Source organism: Cebidichthys violaceus, unplaced genomic scaffold (assembly GCF_023349555.1).
Source record: "Cebidichthys violaceus isolate CVI_PGR_0920_01 unplaced genomic scaffold, fCebVio1.0.p SCAF_53, whole genome shotgun sequence".
Classification (NCBI taxonomy): Eukaryota; Metazoa; Chordata; class Actinopteri; order Perciformes; family Stichaeidae; genus Cebidichthys; species Cebidichthys violaceus.
In genome coordinates this window covers 332587-340000 of record NW_027176739.1, presented here as the reverse complement: position 1 = coordinate 340000, position 7414 = coordinate 332587, and positions in this window count along the sequence as shown.

The following is a 7414-nucleotide window of genomic DNA, read 5'->3' as shown; positions in this document are numbered from 1 at the left end:
TACATATATATATATGTATATATATATATGTGTATAAACATGTATAATAAAGTTTTATAATATGTTTACCCACTATATACTTATTCTAATTCTTCTGACGGAGAGGCAGCAGACCTGAGGAGGTTCTCAGGACTTCATGGCGTCGATGTGTTTGAACGTTTCCATCAACGCTTTAAAAACACGTCTGTTATTAACACAGACACCAAATACACTAAACATCTAAAGAATACTACCTACCAGAGGTGGAAGAAGTATTCAAACCCTTAAAAGCACTGATACTTTATTACAATGAGTACAAGTATTATCAGCTTCATGTACTAAAAGTACTAAAGTTTTATTAGTGTCATGTACTAAAAGTAAAAGTACTTGTTCTGCAGTAAAATTGCACTGACTGATGTCTTGTACTTTCCACAACTGTACTTTCCACAACTGTATTTACAAAATATTATTGCCCTCAATTCAAAAAGTACAATAAAATATCTACAACCATAAATACAGAGAATACAATTACAACCAACCTCTCATATATTATATATACATAACACCATATAAATATACATTTATTTACTTGCACATATACGTGAATAAAAATAGATGATAAATACAAATAGACTACTATTAAATATTGGTAGTTGTAATTCAAAAGAGGATAAAAAAACATCTAAAAAGAAACAAAAATGAAATAATTTATCATAATTCAAGACAGAAATAAAAACAATGATTTTATGTTTGATTTAATTAAATAAATTGTGTTTTTGAGAACAAAAAGATTGAAGTTTGATTGTATTTGTTGTGATAAATGAGGAATGAATAAATACAATAGAAACATAAATAAACGCTCTCGTTGCTCGTTGGGATTCAAACCGACGACCTTCCAGGAGGAGCCATCCTGAAGAGGAATTATCTGCTTCTTTATGGATTTATGGGAGATTTATTGTTTTACACTGATGAGTATTTAGTTTAGTCGGCCGCTGTAAAAATCACATAAAAGCAACAATAATTCTCGTCACACACGAGTTTTTGTTTTCAAGTGTTTGATGAACGATGAATTGATGCTGAGCGGCTTCTGAGTCAACACCTTCAATAAACCACTAGATATTTATATCATATTATATTCTAAACATTAAAATGACATTTAGTGACCACAAATATGAGATGAAAATAAAGATATTTAAATTTGAATAAAAGGTATTTTTTAAATCTTTAAATTAAAGTAACAAAACAAAAACAACTTTAAAATTAAAACTAATCGATTGTATAAAATACATCAGACTGACACAAATGAGGAAGGAAACATTAAAACATTTGACCTTTTAATTATGAAAAATTATCTTTTTGTGACCACACAGTTTGTCCAAAATGTAATTATTAAATTCTGATTAATGTCACGTTTATTAATAAGCTCACAAATCAAATAAACATTCAACATGAAGTGAAACACATTCAAACAAGTCGATCATCTAAAGTCATAACAGCGTAATTTAGGGTTTATTAATCGATCTAATGACCTAAAGAAGAGAATGCAACTGAAAGAACAAAAATAAAATAAAAAATAAAATACTGAAATCTGAAGGAATGTGTTTGTGTTTTTATATAAAGTGACTTAAAACAAAGAAAAACACTTTCAAATGATGTGCGACGCGTTCATGAATTAAAACGTAATGAACTGAACACAAAAGCCAAATTGATCTTTTTGTAATTATTTTAACCAAAAGTTTTAATATATATATATGTATATCTGTGTATATTTTATAGAGTAGATGCCGACTTAACTATCCTCCAAAGTGGAGTATTTTCTTTGTCTCATTAAAACATTAAAACATTAAAGAGTTATAATATTTTTGTTTGAGATTCGATTTGATTTTGAACATTTAAAATGCTTTTTTTATGTTGCTGTTTATGTCTCAACATGAAAAATATCATAGATCAATAAATCAATATCATAGAAAAAACTGTTTAAATTAATAAAAAACACAAAATAAAAATGCTACAACAGTAATTAGAACAATTTAAAGACTTAAAAAAATATAATAAACGTATAATCTCAAATGCATTTCTCTAAAAATATAAAACTTCAAATAAAAAAAATAAAAAATAACAACAAAGAAAAAGAAGAACATTAGAAACAAAGAGATAAGGAGGGTGTGTGTGTGTGTGTGTGTGTGTGTGTGTGTGTGTGTGTGTGTGCATCTTGTTCCCCTGTCACCTGTTCTCAGGTAAACCATTAACCAGCTAACGACCATAAAACTCACTTTATGGAAAGTTTGATGGCGGCTCGTAAACTGGAACCTTTTATGACTTCACTGCAAGAAAGATAAAAAAACACGAAACCTTCAAGCTGCTCCTGAACCCGAGATCACACCAGACTGAAGACTACAGACAAACAAGCTGAAACAGTGACTGTGTGTTTGCTCTTATTCTATAAAGATATTCCTAATAAACTGTGAAATGAAAATTAATATTCCACCCTCATACTCTTTAGGTTATCATCTTTCTGACGGTCCTTGAACACATTGTGTGCATCGAACCTTCCATCAGAATAAAGTAACCACAACAAAAGTAAAAAGTGTGATATTTAATCTGAACACATGTTATTCTACAGATTCTGTAAAAAACATTACATTCTGAATCATTTTGTTCTTTTAGAATAAATGATACGCAAGTTTTACCTGCAAAGCATCTTCTCGAGAAATATAAAAATGATTTAGATTTGAGTTTGTAGTTTTTGCAAAACTGAACCTGAAACTGTGCGTCATCTAAAAAAAGATTTGTAAGTTGTTTAAAAATGTATTATTGATGTTTTCTACAATAATCTTGAATTATTTTTACATTTCATATTTTGAGGAAAGGACGTATTTTATAAATATATTGATTATTTTTTGCCAAATTCTATAAACATAAATACAAGTTTACAAAAATGGAGCATAATGTACTAAATGAACATCATGTTGTATTGAAGAAGACTGTAAACTAGAGATTGAGACCATAAACTCATGTTTACAATGTTTACTGAGGGAATAAATCAAGAGAGAAGTAGAGTCATTTTAGACTAGACTTCTATACAACCAGAGGAGTCGCCCCCTGGTGGACACTAGAGAGAATGCAGCTTTAACACGTGAAGCATCAGAGGTTGTTGTAGTTTCTTAAGTAAATTGTATTCTACATTGTTAAAGGTATTGACAAGTACTCGAAGTATTTACACCATATTAACAGTTACAACCATTTTATTTCCACTTTACAACAGCATGTATATATAAAGTAGTATTATTACACCTACTACTAATAAAGTTAATTGTGGGTCATTATGGAATGAACGGTAGCAAAATAAAACTATAAAACTCCATCAGTGACTCTGTATGATCAGAAAAACGGAAAATATACATTTATTGTCAGGTATCACAAAACGACAGACAAGAACCCAATAGCACGACACAGAAAACAGTTCAGGTGTAGAAACCGGGTTTAATAACCAGCAGATGTCAAACCAGGTAGTAACCCGCGTGGCAAACAAATCCAGTGGGAGCAGGCAAAAGAGAAGGTCCAAAGTCCAAAAAGGCAGGTCAATACACGGATAATCAGGATCAGAATCGGAATGACAGGTTGCTGGATAGCAAGGGAAACACACTAGACAATCTGGCAGAGAACTGAGGGAAATGGGCCGGTACATATACACTGAGGGGCTGATTGCTGATGAGGAGCAGGTGAGTATGGAGGTGGGGCAGGCCAGGTGAAATGAAATCAGCAATTAGTGCAGAGCGGGGGGGAGTGGCAGATTCTGAAATGACATGAGAGTTAGTGTGGCAAAACAGGAGACAGACAAATGAAAAACTAAAACCTGGCTGAAGTTGTGACAGAACCTCCCCTTCTAGGGACGGCTCCTGACGTCCCACCGGGCTGGTCAGGATGGTCCCTATGGAAAGCTGAGATGAGGTCAGGGTCCACACCACAAACGGATGCTTTGCCCCCTCCAACCAGTGCCTCCACTCCTCGAGAGCCAGTTTGACAGCCAGTAACTCCCGGTTTCCGACGTCGTAATTCCTTTCTGCTGGGGACAACTTGCGGGAGAAAAAAGCACATGGGTGTAACTTTTGGTCCTCAGCTGACCGCTGAGACAGGACTGCCCCCACCCCGGAGTCTGACGCATCCACTTCCACAACAAACTGGTGTTCAGGATCTGGAAAGATGAGAATGGGAGCAGAAGAGAACCGTGATTTTAACTCCTTGAACCTCCTTTCTGCAGCAGGGGACCATTGGAAGGCTATCTTCTGGGAGGTGAGGGCTGTCAGGGGAGCTGCCACAGAACTATAGTTGCGGATAAACCTACGATAGAAATTGGCAAACCCAAGGAACTGTTGAAGCTTCTTCCGAGTGGTGGGAACCGGCCAATCCGCCACCGCTTTAACCTTGGTGGGATCCATATGAATACGTCCAACTGAAATGATGTATCCCAGGAACGACACCTCAGTGGCATGGAACTCAGACTTCTCCACTTTCACAAACAGCTGGTTCTCTAGGAGTCTCTGGAGAACACTGCGGACATGCTGCACATGTTCCCGTTCAGTCTTTGAAAAGATGAGGATATCGTCAAGATATACAAACACAAACACATTGAGAAAATCCCGGAGCACATCGTTCACTAAGGCTTGGAATATTGCAGGAGCATTAGTGAGTCCGAAAGGCATAACCAGGTACTCATAGTGGCCTCTAGGGGTGTTGAACGCCGTCTTCCACTCATCCCCCTCCCGGATGCGAACAAGGTGATAGGCATTCCTGAGATCAAGCTTGGTAAACACAGAAGACCCTTGTAACAGTTCAAATGCAGAAGAGATGAGAGGGAGGGGGTACCGGTTTTTAATGGTGACATCATTCAGACCGCGGTAATCGATGCAGGGTCGGAGGGATTTGTCCTTCTTATCCACAAAGAAAAATCCGGCTCCAGCAGGGGATGAAGAGGGACGGATGATGCCTGCTGCCAGTGAGTTGTTAATGTAGTCGTCCATGGCCTTGGTTTCAGGGGCTGACAGAGAAAAGAGTCTCCCCCTTGGCGGTGATGAGCCAGGGAGGAGGTCAATGGCACAATCGTACGGGCGGTGTGGGGGAAGCGATGTGGCCCGTACTTTGTTGAACACCTCCCTTAAGTCATAGTACTCGGATGGGACACCTGAGAGATCTGGGAGCTCATTAGAGGAAGAGGTGTTGAAGGCAGGTAGCAAAGCAGATTTCAGACAGACCGCATGACAATGTTCACTCCATTGTAGAATGGAACCAGTCCCCCAGTCAATATGTGGATTATGTTTTATTAACCAAGGAAACCCCAGGATGATTGGGTGCTGAGGAGTATTTATCAGGTGAAAGGTAAGTGATTCAGTGTGGTTACCAGATATGCCCAGATGAAGAGGAACAGTGCGGTGGGTTACTGTGCAGAGGAGGCGCCCATCCAGAGCAGTCGCCTTGATAGGCTCGACCAAGGGTTCCTGGTTAATACCCAGTTGCATGGCAAGACCACGATCCAGAAGGTTGGCATCGGCCCCGGAGTCAATGAGGACAGAGACAGCGTGTGATTGTCCATTACAGTTGAGCTGGGCGTGAAGTAGTGGACGAGAGGGCATTTCAGAGTTCATGATATGGCTCACCAGCGCCCTCTGGATTCCTGGTGAGCCCTGTCTTTTACTGGACAGGAAGACACATAATGACCTCCCTGCCCACAGTACATGCAGCAGTTCTCCCTTTGGCGCCGCTGTCGTTCAGCCGCTGACAGCCTGGTCCGGCCAAGTTGCATGGGTTCAACCGGGTCTCCAGAGGCACCGGTGGGAGGAGAAAACATTGAAGTGGGAGGCGACGATGGAGGACGTGGAAGGCTCCGGGGAGTACTGATCAGCGCTCTCTCTCGTCTCCTTTCTTGGAGACGCCCGTCAATGCGGATGGCCGTGGCGACGAGCGTGTCCAAATCAGTCGGAGGATCCCGAGCCGCCAGCTCATCCTTGATGCCATCAGAAAGGCCGTTGTAGAAAGCGTCAGTCAGGGAGGAAGCGTTCCAGTCACTCTCCGCAGCAAGTGTCCGGAACTCAATGGAATAATCAGTCACTCTCCGGTTCCCCTGAACCAGGTTTAACAGTCCACGAGCAGCCTCTCGACCAGGGGTAGCGTGATCGAACACCTTCCGAAGACCCTCAGAGAAGGCAGTCACAGAAGAACAGAAAGCCGACTGCTTCTCCCACTCAGCGGTGCCCCAGTCCCGAGCCCGCCCAGTAAGCTGGGTGATCATGAAAGCCACTCTTGACCTCTCAGTGGGATATGTGAGAGGCTGAAGTTCAAAAGTCAATTTGCACAAAGTCAGAAAAGAGCGGCAGGTACCTGGAGCTCCAGAAAAGCGCTCCAGAGCACTTAAGCGGGGTTCTGGACCCAGAACAGTGGGAACAGAAGGACTGGTGGGTGGTGAAACCGCTGGCGTTTGTCTGGGCTGTATGAGCTGCTGAAGCTGATTGCTCAGAGCCTCCAAATGTTGGTTGTGGCGTGCAGAAGTCTCCTGGAGAGCCGTCGCCATAGCGGTGAATTGCTTCTCATGATGGTGTAGGGCAGCAGCTTGTGCTGCCATTTCCTGCCTTATTTTCTCCATGTTGGCTGGGTTCATTTTTGGCCAGATTGTACTGTCAGGTATCACAAAACGACAGACAAGAACCCAATAGCACGACACAGAAAACAGTTCAGGTGTAGAAACCGGGTTTAATAACCAGCAGATGTCAAACCAGGTAGTAACCCGCGTGGCAAACAAATCCAGTGGGAGCAGGCAAAAGAGAAGGTCCAAAGTCCAAAAAGGCAGGTCAATACACGGATAATCAGGATCAGAATCGGAATGACAGGTTGCTGGATAGCAAGGGAAACACACTAGACAATCTGGCAGAGAACTGAGGGAAATGGGCCGGTACATATACACTGAGGGGCTGATTGCTGATGAGGAGCAGGTGAGTATGGAGGTGGGGCAGGCCAGGTGAAATGAAATCAGCAATTAGTGCAGAGCGGGGGGGGGGGAGTGGCAGATTCTGAAATGACATGAGAGTTAGTGTGGCAAAACAGGAGACAGACAAATGAAAAACTAAAACCTGGCTGAAGTTGTGACAGAACCTCCCCTTCTAGGGACGGCTCCTGACGTCCCACCGGGCTGGTCAGGATGGTCCCTATGGAAAGCTGAGATGAGGTCAGGGTCCACACCACAAACGGATGCTTTGCCCCCTCCAACCAGTGCCTCCACTCCTCGAGAGCCAGTTTGACAGCCAGTAACTCCCGGTTTCCGACGTCGTAATTCCTTTCTGCTGGGGACAACTTGCGGGAGAAAAAAGCACATGGGTGTAACTTTTGGTCCTCAGCTGACCGCTGAGACAGGACTGCCCCCACCCCGGAGTCTGACGCATCCACT